The 20,077-nt window shown below is 31.2% G+C and overlaps 1 pseudogene across 1 annotated transcript in view; it reads left to right on the top strand.

The window, feature by feature from the left end:
* LOC143232309 (cytosolic carboxypeptidase 2-like) overlaps positions 1 to 8,409 on the top strand; it is a 63,256-nt pseudogene extending 54,847 nt beyond the window's left edge. The window contains exons 20-21 of the transcript XR_013017490.1: positions 4,333 to 4,386; positions 5,705 to 8,409. The product of XR_013017490.1 is annotated as a cytosolic carboxypeptidase 2-like (transcript). The remainder of the gene's footprint in view (positions 1 to 4,332; positions 4,387 to 5,704) is intronic.
* The last annotated feature ends 11,668 nt before the right edge of the window (positions 8,410 to 20,077 follow it).

Raw genomic sequence — 20,077 nt, 5'->3', positions numbered from 1 at the left:
AAACATGAAAAACTGTTACTCTGTATTTTGTTTAATGCAAACCGGAGCTTATTATGAGATATTTCAGTTAGTGTAAATAAAATCACGACCTATATCTCAAATTTGTAACTTTATTAGCTCAATATTTCTCTATTACAGCTTTCTAGGGAGCTATTGTTATTAATGAATTAGTGAATTAGTAATTAGTGAGATTGTAGAATATCAATAGCTGTGATAGTGAAATACTAAGCAAGTAAAGTTAAAATTTAAAGATCATAGACTATGATTTTTTTTACGTTTGTAAAAATGAAAAGAAAACTATCACCAATACTTTACATATTAAGAAAATATGCTGCACATAAAAACATTTTATTAATTATTTACAAAAACATATCTCTATTACCTCTTCTGTGGCTATTAGTACTTTATACAGTCAGAGAAATGAGTGTGTTATGTTAAAATGATTTTGAATATGCAAATAACCAAGTCGCATGACACCCATAACCAGTAGGAAGTCACAATGGAGCGGCATGTATCAGAACTACAATTTGACTTTTTTTTTTGGCATTTTATGGGTAGTGTAATGCCACTGAAAATTGGTTACTTTTTAGAAGAGTGTGCAACAGCCCTTTTCAACACAAAATATTCATACATTGAAATCATAAAAAATATTTTCTGATTAAGGATAGAAATATCTCTTGAACTTTAATAATGGCATTAAAAAATACAGGCATAATGATCAGTTGATGGATCCAGAACCATCTGGAAAGAGACCTTAAACAAGTTGTATTTCAGCTATGGTAAGCAAGGTGTAGTAACTTGTGACAAATGAGAATCCATAAACAGTCACAGAAGTCATCTACAGGCAACTCTACACAATATAATGAAGATCTCCATCTGGAAAAAAAGAGGCTAACATTAAATAGGTTCACCAAGGTGAGGCATCCAGTCATACCTCCTGTTTAACTGTCACATACCACATATGGCAGGAGAATACAATGAGTATTCATACTATTCCAGACATGGATGTACTGGTCAAGTCCCTGAATGCAGTGCCTGACTATTGAAACAGGTGCTGTGAAACTGCCATTTTGCACACTAGATGGATTATTGAAATCAAGCAAGGAAGAATGGTATGCTAGAAAAATGACAATCTTATAATGGAGCCTTTTGCAATTGAAACTAGTCTATAGGTATATTGTTAAGATGCATTATTGTCATGTAGAACATTATGAGATATGGTGATATAGATTGTAACAACTGGGTGAAGCTCTGAAACTTTTAATATAACATATTCAACCTCTGTATAGGTGTATCAATTACATAGTTTTTTAAGTAGATGTGTTTTATAGATGCTAGATAAATAACCAAAAACAGTAATAGCACACAAGTATAGTAATTGAAAAACGATTGAATAATTAACAAAATTCCAACTAATTTTGATAGAAAAGTTTGTCATTCTCAAGGGAGAGAATAAAACTGTTTTAGTTTCTTGTACGTTCAGGTTCCAAATGGCCCCCTATGGGTCAAAATTCATCAACAGCAGTAAAGTGCAAAAACTAAGTTGAAAAAAACAACAACTTTCAAATATTGTTGAATTAAATTTCCTTTCATTATTGTCCATGTTCTCTATTTTTAAAAGTGGGAAAACTGTCTGAATAATGAAATGAAGTTTTATGAATTTCCACAAAGTACTTGTTCTTTAAATAGAGAAATAACTTATTTGTTTACTTAAATTTCAACCATTATTAAAATACTTCTTCAAAGCTTTAAAATAATTGTTTTGAAATATGTTGTACAAGTTTCTAGGTTCTGCATACATATCATGCTAATAAATCCTAATTAGGAAACCTTCTAGTGTATGTTGTCTTTTAAAAAGAATCTTTAGCATTTTTCTTTATTACACGTAATTAGATAACGATATCTGTTCTCAAATAAAAAGAGTTTCACAGTTTCCTACTACATTTATATATATGTATGTATATTTACACATGCATATAATGTGTGTGCATCCATGAATTGTGTCACTCTTTCAAGATAAAAAATTAAACGTCAAATTACTTGGAAAAGGGTAAAACTTACTTTAAAAGAGCATTATTTAGATAAGTCAGACCCAAACAGTAATAAGGCTTATCAGAATTAGGCTTTGCAAGCCTCCTATGTGGGAAAAAAAAAATATATATATATAAAGAGGAGGTTTGGGTGCTGAATCCCACAACTCTCACATATAAAACTTGGAATAGTAATTACTTCCTGATGAAATGGATGTATTAAAATAAAACAGGTTTCTACAACGTAATAATTGGGATTGATAAGCAGAAACTTACCTTCTCAAGTAGGCATTCCAGCCAGCCATAATGATTACATAGCAATATAAACAGTATAATAAAATCTAATATGAACTGTTGTCATCTTAAGTAGACTATAGAATCACCTAAGTCTAATTATTAGTTAGTAGAAAAAGCTATTAGTAGGTAATTAAACTTATTTAAGCAACTAATGTTTAACATAACCTTACCATAGGTATTTAAAACCTAACATATCTAATTAAAATTACTACTGTTAAGTAACTGAAAACTTGGATATTCCCTCCAAATTCTAAAAGTGTTGTAACAAACTGATATAAGCTGAGACAACAATCTTCAAACTGTACTGTTAAAAAAATGTGTATAGTTACATAAATCATTTCCCTAGCTAACCTGAACATGGTAAAATAGAAATTAACCTTGACATGTAATTTGTACTGAGACAGACATGATGCAACTGTAGTAACCTATTTTAAACTAAATGTATTTGTGTTTTACTGCAATAATTTTGTAGTAGCTTTCCACAAAACTTCTGCAATAATGTTATTTAAAGATTTGGTAACATTTAATAATATTTATATTTAAATATTTTAGAGAACTTTAGCAAAAGTATTATGCTTAATTCTTCATGGATAAAAGATCAGCCTTAGTATAAAATATTCCATTTTAATACAAGTTTTATAAATCTAAGAGACTGAAATCATTTTTTTTTCCATATAGGTGAAAAACGGTTTTAGTATAGAGTGAAAGAAAGCCATAGCAAGAGTTCTGTTTATGAAAAAAAATTATTTGACTGAATCATTTGTTTTTTTTTAAATGTATTTCTTTGCCAGTTTTAATATTTTCTAGGTGCATTGTAAGAGGATGTATTATTAACAATCTGATAATTCAAATCAAAAAAGTCATCTATATGTCTGTTATTTAAATAAATTTAAATATTAAAAAATGCTCACCAATAAAATTACAATACAAGGAGAACAGTTAACATCCACATTTATAACAATAACTTCATTGTAAGCATTTAAAAGTAATAGTCATTATAAATACAAAATTAATAATATCTTTTGTATTTTTGTTCTAAAAAAAATTAAAAATACTACAGTTCATTTTGCTCGTTAATAAATTAATCAATCCACAAATTTGAAACTATAATCAAGTTGTTTAAAGGAGTTTACATGTACACAAATTGTAAAATATAAACATGTGAACTGAACCAGATGCTTACACTTGATTTAAGGCTTTAAAGTTATGTAAATTTATAACAATTAATATCTGAAAGTCATGTTCAATATTTTTTTATTTTATTATTCAGTTAATTCAAATTAATAATTAACAGATTGGGTAACTGTCTTATAACATTTTTAACTGAACTAGTAATATATCTAAATTTTTATAAATCTTTGAACTTTTATACAAATCTGGAAATTTTTAAAGTGTGATAATTTTAATAATTTTAATTACAACTTGTACAAGGCCTAGCATTGCTTATGAGTTACAGCACTTGACTCTGAACCTGAGTGTCATGGGATCAAATCCTGTCACCAAGTATGTCTGTGCTTTTATCTGTAGAGGTGTTATAATGCCAGTCCTGCTATTTATTAGTAAAAGAGTAGCCCAGTAGGTGGCAGTGAGTGATGTTGATTAGTTGTCTTACTTCTATTCTATTACTTCAGAAATAGTAATGGTTAGTACAGACATCCCATGAGTAGCTTTATGTAAAATTCAACAAAAAAAAACACTTAATTTTCATAACCTGAAAAATGTTAGTAAATTTGAGAATATATTTATTTATTTTTACTTTAAAATTATTTTCTGCTTTCTTTGTCGACTGTATAACAAATTAGTGCCAAAAGTGTTTTGAAATTAACAAAAAAACAAATCTGTTGAATAACTCTTTAAACTAATCTTTGTGAAATCCTTATAAATGTGTGTATACATGTTTTTACTGCTGTTTGTTGTTAAAAGCATGAAACAAAATAAATTCTTGTATATCAGAACTTCTGGCTGTTACATATATTTGCATATCTGATAAGAATATCTTTTATAGAGTCGTGGATTAAGTGACAAACCAAAAAATGAAAAAGGAGTGAATCTTAAAAAGGTTTGTTGTTATAAAGATAGCTATCTCTAAATGTATGCTTTGTTTTCCTAAATTTTATAAAAAGGTTTTTCTAATGCTTTTTGTTTACTTCTGTGATGTTGTTTATCTGATTTTTTTATATAAACTTCATTGGATGGCAATTAATCATATCCAGGTGAAGATAAGTGTGGATGAATGCCATTAGAAGTAAAATATGTGTGTAGCAGACTAAGACATTTACTTATTTAACACAAAATAGAGTCTGTAGAAATGGAGGTTTAAATCAACAGATAAAACTTTTGAAATTTGGACATTTTATTGAATACAGGAACTGTGTATGTATGTCATCCAAATATAACACTAGATTAGATTTTACACCTAATTTTATCTTGTATGTTTTACATACATTAAGGCTAATTTAATTTATACAAATTTTCCTTTTGGCAATGAGAGACAAAAAAAATGTGTTTTTTGGGGTCAGTTGGAGATGCCAGCTAATTTGAGGAGCATTATTGTGCCTCATAATATATAATGAGTTAAAATACATGTAAAGAAATGAAAACAGGTACAGGTTTTGGACAAAGTAATAGTTTACTTGATATTTTTAGGTAGAATGCAAATGAGACTATCTAAAAACTTATCTAGAGCTTTGAAATGATGTAAACCTTACAGTAGATATTTCATCGTGTTCAAATCACCTGTTGACTATATCTCAAAATAAGTTTAGAAGTCCTTATATGGCTTTATTTACTAAGTGTTCTGTTTTGTACCTTTGGTTGGCTCAGCAAGAGCCTGTTTCAATATTACACTAGCCTTATTCATCAAAAGTAGGTCATTCAGTCATTTGTTCACTTTCAGTCTCAAAACAATAAGATCACTAGCTTACTTGTTTAGTTAAAGTGTAGCCACAGTTGAAGCAGTACTTACAACAGCATCATTAATGTGTATTTACATGTATAAGGACAATTTTCTCAAACTGATACATATTTATATTGGAAAAATGGCCGTCTTAGACACCACACAATATTACTGCTATTTTTATTTTACTGTTAGAATATAGACCATCTTAATATCACTCTTATCAAATTCAGTTTCTTTTTGTAAAGTGTTTTATCATCAGAAAACAACTGTCTGGAATAATGCTACATTTCCAATTAATTGAAATGCTGTGTCTGATCATTTGTTTTTTGGCATGTTAGAACACCTGTTAAAAGATTTCGTGTTTCTGTTTTCAGTTCTTCGTGTATATAGCTTTATTAATATAATTACATTATGAGTTGTTTATGTGGTACAAGCACTGTCTTTTGGATTGTTAAAGTTATCTTTATTTATTTGACAGATTAGAAAAAAGACAACCCAAGTACCAAGATGACACAAAGGCAAATAGGAAACTGAAATATTTGGCTAGTCATCTTTGCTCTCTGTAGCTGTATATACTGCTTTTCCTATGAATATTATTAAATATTGAAGTGACAGCTGTGTTGATCCAACGTCCTGGAGGTGTGGGTCTTTTTAGTTTTGTGGATTTTTTTTCTTCACAGAAAATATTTTCTATATAAATTTTGTATTTGACTATAGGACAAATACATCATATAATGTCATCTATAGACATTCCTTTGGGAAGTGTAAAGCTGTATTTACATTTAAATTCCTTAGTTTAGAGTTTTTTTCAAGAATAATTTCTTGTTACTTAAAGTTTCATACAAAGTAACTTGGCTGTTCATTTTACTGATATTTTCCCTGAAGTTTGTGGTGCAATTAAAAAAATATATCAACTTAACTCTGAAAACCTTGGGTATGTGTGAATTAATAGGTTAAGAACTTTCTGCAGTTATTTTGCTATGATATTAATCTCATTGTTCAATGTGAATCTAGTGACTGCATAACTTAAACATAATCTGGAGAATGATCTATGTAACAAAAATATAAACTACAAGATATGAAGTATGCTTAAAATGTCTTGTATTCATCAAAACTTATTTATATGGAAATAAAAAGGGCAAAGAATATAAAATAGAATGTCAATTAACCATGCTGTGTTAGCAAGGAAATTCAACTGCCAGAAAAAATGAGACACCAATTTAATGTAGAAGTAAGAATGAAGATTTACTGTTTGGATGTGAAGCTATTATGTTTGTAATGGACTAAGGCTTTCATATTTAAGTTTACAAATGACAGAGAGAGAATGGATTTCACATAAGATGTTTGAGGTTTAGAAATCAAGTATAGACTTTTCAGCTTTGAATATTAATTTTATATTGCTAAATAGAATTGTATTAATTCAAGTTTAAGAAATATTTTGATATTTAAGAGTATCTAGTTGTGTGAGCCACAAATCAGTGTGAAAGTTTGCACTAAGTGGTAATTTTTCCACATGGTTATTGACTCAGTTCATGAAATTACATCTGAATACATCATCATTATTTCACATGCAACACATGTTTTTAACTGATTTTTTCTTTTATTACATAAAATGTTAACAATGAGATAAACAAAAAGAAGGTTTGACTGTAATATATAACTGAAATGTTTTGGGTTAGAACTCAAATGCATAAAGAAATTGTGCTTTAAGCTTGCTCAAAAATGTTTTATTATGCTATTAGTAATATTTAATATTGTTTCTAAACAGTTGAATAAGTTTTATATATTTATTTATATATTGAAAATAAGCTATTAAAATCAATACTATAAAGGTATGTCTTGTACTTGTTTCACAAGTAATAGGTATGTTACTCTTTATGATTATAAAGACTACTTTGATTGTTATTTAAATATATGAAGTAAACACTATTAAACTAGTGTGTGATACTTTCTTTACTTGGCTAGCAACTCAAAGAACAAACTCAAGGTAGTAGTAGCACAAGTGGAATAGTCATATGTGAGTGGCAGAATCTAGTCAGACAATAAGCTTAAAAGTTTTGGTCATTGGTTGTTGAAGCTAAAAATAATATCAGAGATCAGGCTTATGTTTTAAAACCTGCATATTGCAATATTTCAAACCACAATATTCTAGAAAATGTGTGAACAGTGTATACATACAATATCATAATTTTAAGTGAAAAAATATTATGGAATATATATATATTCAAATATATATTATATAATATATATATATTATAATTTTGAAGCATTTATTTAGTGTAATTAACAAAGAAAAAAACACAAAAGTTCTGAGGTGGCCCACCTGTAAAAAAAAATAAAAAATTCAGAATGGCTCTGTCTGTACCAAATTATAGGTTTGTTGCTCAAAAAAATTGAGAATGTTTTGAGAATGTCCTGTTTCTTACAGGATTCTTTCCCACCCTTTTAGGGTATCACATTTGTAGTCTGAGCAATAATAATGAAGGACAGTTTTTAAAATAACTTTCTTGTTAAATTATGTTGCTTGAGAGCTATAAAACTTTTCTTCTATAAGCTTGCATTTAAATGTCTTTTTAAGATGGCTGGCATGGGTATTAAGACTTTAATTAAACTCAAGTTCAGAACATTTCAACCTTTTCAATTAAACTTTTAATTCCCTATCAGCTGTCATTAGAAAATATTTTTACTGCAAATAGGTTTTGTTTTTGTCATCAGGAAGCTTAGATTTAGTTGTAGTTAGCAGAAAATTTAGCATAATAAAATAAAGGTATTATGCACCATGCTAAATACACAGACTTTGCACAAAAACATACTTTATTTTTTGCACAATATAATAAGTTTATTTTTTGCATGTGACACCGTTTAACTTGAATTAATTCTTGAATCAAAATCTGAATAAATGTTTTATTTAATTATGTTGAAATCAAAATACTAAACTCAAAATGGGAAATCCTTTTTTAAGTAGTGCTATATCGCTGATACAAGTTTTTGTTATTAGCATTTTACATTAAATATTTTAAATAGATATTGAATAATGTTTGGAATTATGTCAAGGTTAATGAACTGTATTTGTTTGTTTGGTTTATACTGTAGAAATAATTTATTAGACTTCAATGAAAATGTTTAGTTGTATTGTTTTGTAGACGTTGCTGAAAATTTAATAAATGTGGATGTGTGATAGATCATTTATGAAAAACTTGTGATTACTTGCATTATTCAAAGTATGCATTTCCCTTTATTTTGATTCTTTAAAATATTATCATTAAATCACGTTAGCAAAGATGACACATTAATTATCATTAAGATAGTAGCAACAGAGGAAATAGTACAATTATGATTTTATTGGGTATTTTAAATGTGATTTACCGACATCTTAGATCCTCCCTCGCTTCATTGCATAATGAATTTATTACATTTGTTCATGGGGAGGGGACAGATTCTAATTGGATAGTCCTGAAGTATGACAATGATTCTAATTGGATAGTCCTAAAGTACGACAATGATTTTAATTGGATAGTCCTGAAGTATGAGAATGATTCTAATTGGATTGTCTTGAAGTATGAGATTTTAGTTTTTAATATTTTAAAAATAATCTCTAAATTGTGACATTCACCGGCATAAACGTGTTGTTGTTATTATTGATGGGCAAGCTATCCGTATTATATTGTACCAAATAAGTATCTCCAATCAAGTGAGACTTAGAGGAAGTAATTTTGACCTTTTTGATAATCAAAAATAATAAGTAAACACTTCTTAAAGGAAAAAAAGAAATATTTAGTAACAGTTGATCCCACACATGCACACTCAAATAAAAACACCTAGAAATTCTGCTACTACATGTAGATGAGGGTTTTTTTATTTACTATGAGATAAAAGTATGAACTCGCTATATATAAATAAAGAATAGAATGAATCCATATGTTATCAACTATTCTACCATTAGAACTTTGTAAAAATAATTGATTTTGTTATAAATACGTATAGATTTAATGCGAAAAGCTTAAAAGAACAAGTTAAGATTAAAAAATTTAAATGCTGATTGTTATTAGAAATAAACCAGACACTACCTTCTTCATGACATTCAGCAACAAAGTTTTACATAACACGATAAACTTTTACACATTAATTTCACGAACATCTGTGATATGTAGGTGTAAAGGCCTGGTATAGCCAGGTGGTTAGGGCGATCAATTCATAATCTGCGAGCTTGAATTTCTGCCCCACTAAACATGCTCGCCTTTTCAGCCGTGGTGGCGTTATACAGTTACGATCAATCCCACTAATCGTTGGTAAAAGAGTAACCCACAAGAGTTTGCAATGGGTGATGATGACCAGCTGCCTTCCCTTTAGTTTTTCACTGCTAATTTAGGGACGGCTAGCTCTGATGGCCCGTGTGTGGCTTTGAGCGAAATTTCCAACAAACCAAACCATGTAGGTGTTCTTTCGATACACGGTATGTTCCAAAAATAGCTTCCCTATTTTGAACTTTAACAAAACCAAAATGAGACTTTGTAAATGTTCCAATTTGACTATGGGGTTTATGGTAGTATAAAAGTAAATGTAATATCTACAATTATAATAATTAATTTCTAATTATATATTATTTAATTACACGTAGTTATATTAACAAACGCAAAATAATCATCTTGGTAGTAATTATATTTGGGTATTAAATGGTACATAGAATTTGATCAAACTATCAAATTCTCTAATGCTTCACTAGCTTTCTGTGTTTTATTATATATAATCATATACCATGCATTTTCTAACTTCTAATTTTAGTGTAGAATTAAAATTGTTTTTGATTTATTGAGTTTATGTAGGACATGATACATAGTTAAAAAAAAACCATTGACTTTTTTCAGCTGTTATTGTTCTTTTGTTGTTCTTTAGATTATAAGATATAAATAATAGCAGTTTATTTTTACTGGTTGGGTAATGATAACATATTTTGAATGAGAATGATCAGTTACGTAAGTTGCGCTGGTCGCTGTAGGCAAATCATGTTTTCTGTTAAGTAAGTTTGTTTGTTTGTTTTTTGAATTTCGTACAAAGCTACTCGAGGGCAATCTGTGTTAGCCGTCCCTAATTTAGCAGTGTAAGACTAGAGGGAAGGCGGCTAGTCATCACCACCCACCGCCAACTCTTGAGCTACTCTTTTACCAACGAATAGTGGGATTGACCGTCACATTATAACGCCCCCACAGCTGAAAGGGCGAGCATGTTTGGCGCGACGGGGATGAGAACTCGCGACCCTCAGATTACGAGTCGCACGCCTTAACACGCTTGGCCATGCCGAGCCCTGTTAAGTGAGAATTTTAGTTTTAAACATTACTGTACTGGATCTCAAGAGATTTGGTCGACTATAAAACATCTTGAGCAAAGAAGCTAGTTGTTCAGTTCGTGAGAGCTATAGAAAGTGCGTCATCATCCAGTGTACACAAAATAAATGCAGAAAATGTGTTTATTTATTGATTCAATAAAGGTTGATTTCATTTTGTGCAATACGCCTGGGACCAATCTCTTTATTTCTTGACTTACATTCTGTCAGTTTGACCATAATATTTTGTTGCAGTTTTCTGTTTTTGTTAAAATGCATATTGTGCTCACTTGAACTCTTTTAATTAAGTACAAAGAAGATAATGGAAACATGAAACTATACGTATCGTAATTGTGAATTTAACGAAACTTGACAAACGTTTAGTAAACATTTCAAGCCGTTGTAAAGACACGCAAAAGATCATAATTCTGAATAAAGTATTTCGACTGTAGATTCTTCTATAAATCTCAGAAGCCTTTGCTTCATGAATCCGTGTTCAAGGTGATTTTCACGCTAAGAATAAAAATATTTCTTGTCATCTTACAGTATTTCGATTTCATTTGGATTACTTCGAAAACCCTTTTAATGAGTATTATCTTTTGTAAAACTAACTTAAGTGGACTCTTAAAGTAACACAAAACTTTCAAAAATATCAAATAAAATCAATCATTTATTATAAGATGACTGTAGACACTTGTAGTTATTTCTTTTTATAGCTTGTACTTTTTTCACATCTTTTAATTTTATGAGTTTATTAATGTACTTTTGGTCTCTATGTGAGAAGTAGTAAAACGCAGCTTATGTTACTGTTAGAGTGCAGGTTAAACAAATGATCGTGTCACAGCCAGGCACTCACTCCAAACTTGAGTGATATTAATAATAATAGTTGTGATATTTTTTAATTAATTTATTTAAAAATAAAATAAAAATAAACAATAAAAATAAAATTCAAATTAAGTAACGACAAAAAGCGCTGAAAAATAGAGAATATAAAGTAGCTTAATATGTAAGAAATCAAACCAATATATATTGAGAGATTTTTAAGGACAATTAATACTAATAACGTAAAGTAAGATTAATCATGAATTTAGTTTTGGAAATCTTATCAGAGACTTACAAAGGTCAACAATCCAGGGATCGAGATTAGTACCATTTGGTGTTACAGTGTTTAACAGTGCTATCGAAGGCCCGACATGGCCAGGTGGTTAAAGCACTCGAATCGTAATCTAAGAATCACCGCTAACTTTAGGGCCACTCTTTTACCAACGAATAGTGGGATTGACCGTCACATTATAACGCTCCCACGGCTGAAAGGGCGAGCATGTTTAGTGCGACCGGGATTCGAACCTGCGACCCACGGATTACGAGTCGAATGCCTTAACACACTTGGCCATGCTGGGCCTGTTGGTAATGTATATATATCATTTTCCTTTTTTTTTTTATCGTAGTCTAAACACATCCGAGAAAGTATTATTGAAAATGTAAACATTTCTTCGCCACAATAAATTTGTTCTGAGCAGTGTTCTATTTTTTTCCATTAAAAATTTGCAATAAGTGGCTAAAATGAAACATTTGATTACTGTTAGAGCATAAAAAGTAGAACAAACTGTGAGAAGCATCAATACTCTGATATTTAGTTTAACTCTTGGTCCCCTGCTAGTACAGCAGTATGTCTCTAGATTTACAACGCTAACATCAGGCGTTCGATTCCCCTCGGTGGGCTGAGCAGATAGCCCTTTGTGGCTTTGCGATACGACAAACTCGCATTTTAACTCTTTTTCTTATATTTTTATAGATTTTTTCTCCTACTACTCACTTCACTTTCTGTACTTTATCTGTTAAGGTGATATGGATACCGTTGTAGGCCTAAGCTTAATCACAACTTATATTTACGATAGTTTGTGATTTAGTTAAGTAAGGCAGCTTCGTTCTGTTTGAGATACACTTCTATTAAAGACTAGCTACCATGTATCGTTGTTTCAGTTGAAAGAAATATTAATTTCACCTTTCCATAAATAGAAAAGTATATCTTTATTCAGGTGTATTCTGTAAATGTTTTCTAAATTTTCACGCATATTTTTTGCATGTAATTAGCTGTTGACATCCTGATCAAAATGATTGTTTAATAAAGCTTATACTTGCTTGACCCTATTTCATACAAATTTTAAGAGGTGATAGAGAGACATGTACAAGTTCATAAAAGTTGTGGTTTATATCCCTTGAAAATAAATAATGGAAATTACAGCTGATGTAGGTAATCTAGAATTGCCCTAGCAACTCTACTTCTATCATTACGTTGATTCCTTTCTCTGTTCTGTGAAGATGTAGAGAAATCTCCTCTTCTTCTTCAACAGATAGTCACTTAATTACAACATAACTTATAAGCCAGCCAGGTTAGATTCACTAGATAATCTACAAAAAGACTTGAATGACGTGTACTATTTTTGTTTGGTCTGATCCTTAGAATTGATTGCAGTAATATTAAAAACACTGTTTTTTCAATGAAAAACTAAAAAAAATGTCCCTAACTTTTTGTAACATCCAAAATGCTCTTTATAGTCCTAGTGTAATTTTCATCTTTTAATGGTTCAATCTGTATGTGAGAGAACCCTCAATGGATCAAATTAGTAAGACAATATTTTCAGTGTTTAGAAAAGTAAGAAATCAAAATTGCCTTTAGATACTGAATTAAAGATATTTGAAATTACATAATTGCAAAGTTCGTTATATGGCTCAGAAGTTTGTAAAAGCTCCTATAAATATATCTATTAAAATTTGTACGGTGAGTTCAGTGGCTTGTTGTGAAAGAAGGAAGGTAAAGTAACTTGCATTATGTATTCATTATTAATTACTTTTCATGCTTTAATGAAACCGAGATAGCTGTTATCTGAGATACTCAAAATTTTAACATTGATTAAGTTTGACTGTGTGGGTATTTGGGTATTGATGTTGTTAAATACCCAGGAGGGTCAGGTACATTTGACCTCTTCCTCCCTCCCGAACGATTATAGCGTCTGTCTTTAGGGTTGTTGTTTTTTTAAAGCTTTGGGCCAGAGCAAAAGTAAAAGTATAGCATCATACTCAGGTTCATTTCAGGGCTCAGTCCATGCATGGACGAACAAGAAGTTTTTTGTTGTTTTTTCATTTAATTTTTTTTTTTGTATTTTCATATATATATATTTTTTTTTGTATTTTTCTCATTTTTCTCGATTGAGAGAATGCTACTACTACTTGTAGTAACACAAACACTCACACAGAAAAGAAAGTAATAATAATTATTATTATTCAATACTTGAATAATAATTCAAAAAGAGAAGAAAAATAATAATAATAATAATAAAAAAAAAAATAATAATAATAAATAATAATAATTATAAAAATAAAAATAAACAAGGACTAAGTGTCTAGTGCATAGTGGCCAGCTTGTGCTACATTTCTTAAATATATGTTAAAAGGGGAGAGGTATTTAGGACCATTTACATCATGTACGTGATATCTGTCGAGATCACACATTAAGTCATTTTTATGCCAATTCTTATTGAAATATTTTAGAGAATTATGCAAGAGTCTTTCAGCTATTGTATCTATGTTTGCATACTTGTGCATGAATGTGGTTGAGGTGCTACGTGGTACTTTGTATGCTGAAGTTAGTACAGAATTTTGTATACGTTGAAGTTTCTGTACATGTGTGGGTGCTATGTTAATCCAGGCAGGTGATGCATATTCTATTGTTGGTCTAATGTACGTTTTGTAGATTTTAAGTATGTTGTCTGGTGATGTTCCTTGGATTTTACCTGAAAGACTTCCTGCATAGTTTGCTCTTTTCCAGATTCGTATCAGTACATTTTTAATATGTGGTAGCCACGTTAATTTTGAGTCATAGGTGAGACCTAGAAATTTAGCAGAAGTAGCAGTCAGTAAAAGTGATCCATTCATATAGAGTTTTGGTGGATCTTTTTTCAGCTTATTCAGTCTGCTGAATACTATGACTTGGGTTTTTGGAACATTAATTTTGATTCTGTATTTCTGGCAGTATTCTTCGATGTTATTTAGGACTGGTTGTAGGTTCGTTGCTGCTATTGACGGAGTGGGGGCACTTTTCCAGACTGCTACATCGTCAGCGAACTGTGATGCATAACCTAAATTTAGGTCCGACAGAGGCATATTACTCACGTACATGATAAATAATATAGGGCTAACAACCCCTCCCTGCGGGACTCCTGCTTCGGGTGAAAAGGACCCTGAGTGGGCCCCATTTACATTTACTTTACACATTCTGTTATCCAGGAAGTTGGACAGCCAGCGAATAGTTTCCTGGGGTAATGCCATTTCAAGCAATCTATGTCGTAAGCCGTTATGCCACACTGTGTCAAATGCTTTCTCAATGTCGAGAAAGCAAGCTACAGTGCATTCTTTTTTGTTGAAGCTGTCGGTAATTGATTCTGTAAGTCGAATCAGGTGGTCTGTAGTTTGGCGTTTTTTTCGAAATCCGTTTTGAATTTCTGGTAAGTTTGAATTTTCTTCTAAGTAAACTGACAGACGATTACTAATTATCCTTTCTAATACTTTGCCAATACAACTGGTTAAGCTAATCGGGCGGTAGTTGTTTGGTTTATTCGCTGGCTTTCTTTCTTTCTGGAACATTAATATTATTGCTTCCTTCCAAGAAACGGGGATATATCCAGCTGATAGTGAGAGATTAAATAACGCTGTTAGGTGTTCAAACATTGATTAACGAATAAAAGTTTGTTGATTTTGAATTTCGCGCAAAGCTACATGAGAACTATCTACGCTAACCGTCCCTATATTAGTAATGTAAGACTACAGGAAAGGCAGCTGGTCATCGCCTCCTACCACCAGCTGTATTGAAAAAAAAAGTTGTAATCGTTTGATTGAAGACGTAGAAATCACAAATCTATATTTTTGTATTCGTGATATCCAATAACTCCTTTACGTTGCTGATTTTGACGTTTACTGAGGCAATCTCTGAAACTTGTTGGTTAAGTACCGCATAAATACTAAATAACGTTCTAATCACTGACCGATTTTGCTTCAGGTGTTGGTTCATATGGAAAGCCAGCAGAATGTTTTGAAAGGATCACTAGTCCAGGTTCGTTTAATACAGAGAAACTTAGTGAAGGAAGCCTAGCTGCTGACCAAATCATTAGGTTGGGAAGCAGAGCTCAGTAGAAAAAAAGTCATATAGGCTATGTACACGTTGAATGGTAATCACAACCACGTAACACTCATGAAAGGTCAGGTAAGGCAAAAAAAAAAAAATAGTTACGAATTAAAATAGATTTATTTAGGTAAATCCATGTGTGAAGATGAGAACATAGCTGATTTCGCATATTTTGTTTGTTTTAGAGAAAAGCCATATTAGGCTATCTCCTGTGTTCACTGCGAAGAAATGAGTCCCGTATTTTAGAGACGTGAGTTCGTAAACTTATCGCTGTCTTACCAGAGGACGTTAGCATTTTATAACTATACGCTTTAAATTGTTTTGCTATTTTCATTGGAATTTTACTCTAGCCGCCTAGCGTTTTGCAAAATGTTTTTTCGTAACTGGGAAAAGTTACTAACGTGTTTGTTGAATTTCGCGCTTAGCTGTTTGAGGGCTATCCGCATTAGCTGTCGCGAATTTAGTAGTGATAGAAGAAAGGAAGTTATTCCATATCGCCCACCACCAACTCTTTGGCTATTCTAATCGAAGAATAGGCTTAATCTCCATGTTATAATATCTTCACAGCTGAAAGAGCTAACATATTCGGTAATATAATTCGAATACGCGACCAGCAAATTGTGAATCGAGCACTCCAATCACAAAACAGCCTCTTGTACTTATATGTCTGTAGACGCTGCAAGCTCTTGTTTAAAATTCCTGTTTTAATTGACAAAAGTTTGGTTGTTTTGAATTTCGCGCAGGGCTACATGACGGCTATCTGTCCCTACTTTAGTAGGATGAGTCTATAAGGAATGCAACTAGTTATCATCACCCACCGCCAACTCTTGGGCTACTCTTTTACTAACAAATAGTGGGCTTGACAGTCACATTATAACGCCACCATGACTGAAATGGCTAGCGTGTTTGGTGTGATGGGAATTTGCACCCGCACCCCTCAGCTTACGAGTCGAGTGCTCTTACTACCTAGCTATGCCAAGTTAATGAATAAAAGCAATCCTTACAAGATGGTTGACAAATATGTTTCTGAAAAACTGTAGAAATCGAGTTTTCAATATTAATAATTATTATAATTATATAATTTTTAAAGATGGACCCCAGCTTGAACCATACTTGTGTTGCCAATAAATCTTAGACAATACGTTTATAGAATTAGATTCCGAATAATATTTTGATAAAATTTAACAGAAATAGAGATTTGTGAAGCCGATGTCAAGCCTAAGGAAAAGTTCCTGTCTGGAGAACGATAATGGTGTGGAAATTGTTGTAAAGAATGATGGGAAGATATTTGTAAGTATGATATATGTCAAAATATTACGACTTAATTTTTAGTCTGTGAATTAGATTTACGTCCTGGTCATCAATTGGACAACCTTAAATCCTTAAAAGCTGTCACAAAATTATTTCAAATCAGATAAATAACGAAAGCCTCTTGTGTGTTATAGAGTACCAAATGTAAAGTTTAACAGTGAATATCCCTCTAATCAGACAACACAACGGCCAGTTTATCTACTTTGGTATTCGTATCACCAATGAAAAAGGCTTATCAGATAAGGTATCAAATGTCACCACAGTTTATTGTTCGATAAATGAGCGTACTACATACATCACTACTCTTGAAGCTGTATTTTAACTATGTTATTTAAGACGCGTTTTGTTATTTACCCTTTTTTAATTTTCAAAAATTTTAAAAGCAGTAACTTTGTTCAGAAATATATTGCTAAATAAAATCTTTGCAAAATGTTGGTTATTAAGAAACACCTTGATTCTTGTCCAGTAATCTATGATTTCTTGACTTTTGAAATTTATATTGGATATTCTATATTTTTGGTGACTCTGCCGATCTACTATATTTTTACCATTAAAAAACCTTCTAAAATTATTCGAATGTTTCAATTAAATTGTCTTTAACTGAGAAAATTACCGTTCTTTAAATGTATTGTTTATTCTTTGTTCTCTTCATTGTTTATAAAGGAATTTTTTCAGAGAAAATATAATCTTTTGATGTCAGAATGTTTCAAATCTTGTATCATAACAAATTTGTCAAATATAGATGTGTGAAATGGGTTCTTTATGTTTTACCTACTTGTCTTGTTGATGTGATGTATTGTTATTCGTTCTGTGTATTATAGACTTACATGCTTTTGGAAGAAAATAAGAACATTTTGCTGCAGTAATGTTGTAACGGGTTTACTACTATATAAATATATTATTATTATTATGGATGTTTGTTTTAGTTAAATATATAATTAAGAATGCATATGACTTATAATATTAAATATGTGTTGCGAAATTCCCCCTATCCTCTAAATTTCTAGAAGATTCTCGAGTGTAAGAATCAGCAATGTACTATGTGTGTGAGTAAAATATTGTTGTCAGCTGAACTTTCGAAAACCTCATCTAAAGTTTACAAATTGACGCGGCATGAGACAGTTTTCATAATATTACTGATTTTCTACAGTTAGTATCCTATAAACCTCGAACGCTGCAGCTGTGATAAACGATTGTTAATCAGAAAATTAAGACATTTGACCAGGAACGTTTACAGATTTCGAACATTACAAATTCTTTACCTTTAGCGGATTAGTTTTCAGCATAAGTATTTATACAAAGACATTATACATCTTCGTCGGAGGAAAATCATTTTGTACAAAAACGGCTTAAAGTTAGCCGAGAATAGAGCTGGCTTGCTAGACAGTAAGCGAAATATAATAATATTAACTTAGAATTAACTCGCTCATTGTGAACTGTCGATAAAATATTCAGTTTCAAATCAGATAAAAGTCTAAGTATTATTTGTAAATATTTTGTGTATAAATCATTATTTGTAACAACTATTTATTATAACTGTAATTATAAATTGCACTATTCTTTTATATTAAAATATGTTTGTGTTAAGAAAGAAAATTGTGTGTATCAATCTTGTTGACAATTTTCATAAATTTAATACATATCGACATTTAATTAACTTCTAAATTACAATTAAAATTAAAATTTCTGGCTATTTAGATTAATAATATATAACATAATAATTTTTTTTTTTCAGAATAACAATAATGAATTGGGATTCATGTCCAAATCTAAAAAACAGATAAAATTAGATATAAATTAAAATTCATCACTGCCAACAAGATTGATCATGTCTGATTATCAAGGTTTTTTGAATCATCCTTCCTCAAACAACTAGAAAGATATAACAAAAGTGAATTGCTCAAAACTGCCTTAAGTTTAGAATTACAAATGAATAAATCAATTAGAGAAGGGCCTGGCATGGCCAAGCGCGTAAGGCGCGCGACTCGTAATCCGAGGGTCGCTGGTTCGCGCCCGCGTCGCGCCAAACATGCTCGCCCTCCCAGCCGTGGGGGTGTTATAATGTGACGGTCAATCCCACTTTTCGTTGGTAAAAGAGTAGCCCAAGAGTTGGCGGTGGGTGATGATGACTAGCTGCCTTCCCTCTAGTCTTACACTACTAAATTAGGGACGGCTAGCACAGATAGCCCTCGAGTAGCTTTGTGCGAAATTCCAAAACAAACAAACAATGAGAGAAAATGAACTAAAACGTATTATTGAGGTATTAGTTGATGGTGATTTACTGTTTCAGGAAGCATTATAGGAATACTCTCGTGTTTACGCTGGTCAATCAGTGTTGAGTGATAAAGATAAGTTAGAAATCCAGCTAATACTCAAATAAATCGAGCTTGAACAATCTCATATTCAAGATGAAAGAGATAATAAACGTCTCGAGGCCGAATAAGCCTGTATCAAAGTCAAGAAAGAGCAAGGCCGTATCAAAGCTAGGAAAAATAAAGAACAAGCTCATATGGAAGCCGAGAAAGAAATTAGACTGAAAGAACTGGAAATTAAACCAAGGCAAAATGACAACTTTGAACTAAATTGATATATTAAAGTACCACCATTTAATGAAAATGAAGCTGATAAATATTTTCAACATTTTCAGAACGTTGCCAAACCACGGAATGTCCTATGAAAAAATGGATAAAGCACAAGAAACTTATGACACACTCTCTCTATAAAGACAGTATGGATTGTGATAAGATTACAGCAGCTATTCTCAAAGTATGAGTTAGTATCAGAGGCTTAATGTTAAATGTTTCGAGGTTATCAGAAGCAAGGTAACCAAACTTATACAGAATTTGCCCACGAAGAAGTTTTACTTTGATCGATGGTATAATTCTAAGCAATATTGACAACAGTTTCGACAAACTAAGACAATTATGTCTAATTGAAGAATTTAAACAATGTACAAGTGACCACCTCAAAACGTACTTGAACGACAAGAAAGTTGAAACACTACAAGAAGCTTTTTATCGATGACTACACTTTAACAC

This window comes from Tachypleus tridentatus, chromosome 1 (genome assembly GCF_004210375.1).
Source record: "Tachypleus tridentatus isolate NWPU-2018 chromosome 1, ASM421037v1, whole genome shotgun sequence".
Classification (NCBI taxonomy): domain Eukaryota; kingdom Metazoa; phylum Arthropoda; class Merostomata; order Xiphosura; family Limulidae; genus Tachypleus; species Tachypleus tridentatus.
Note: the sequence above shows the minus strand (reverse complement) of the source record. Positions and strands in the feature narration are given on the sequence as shown.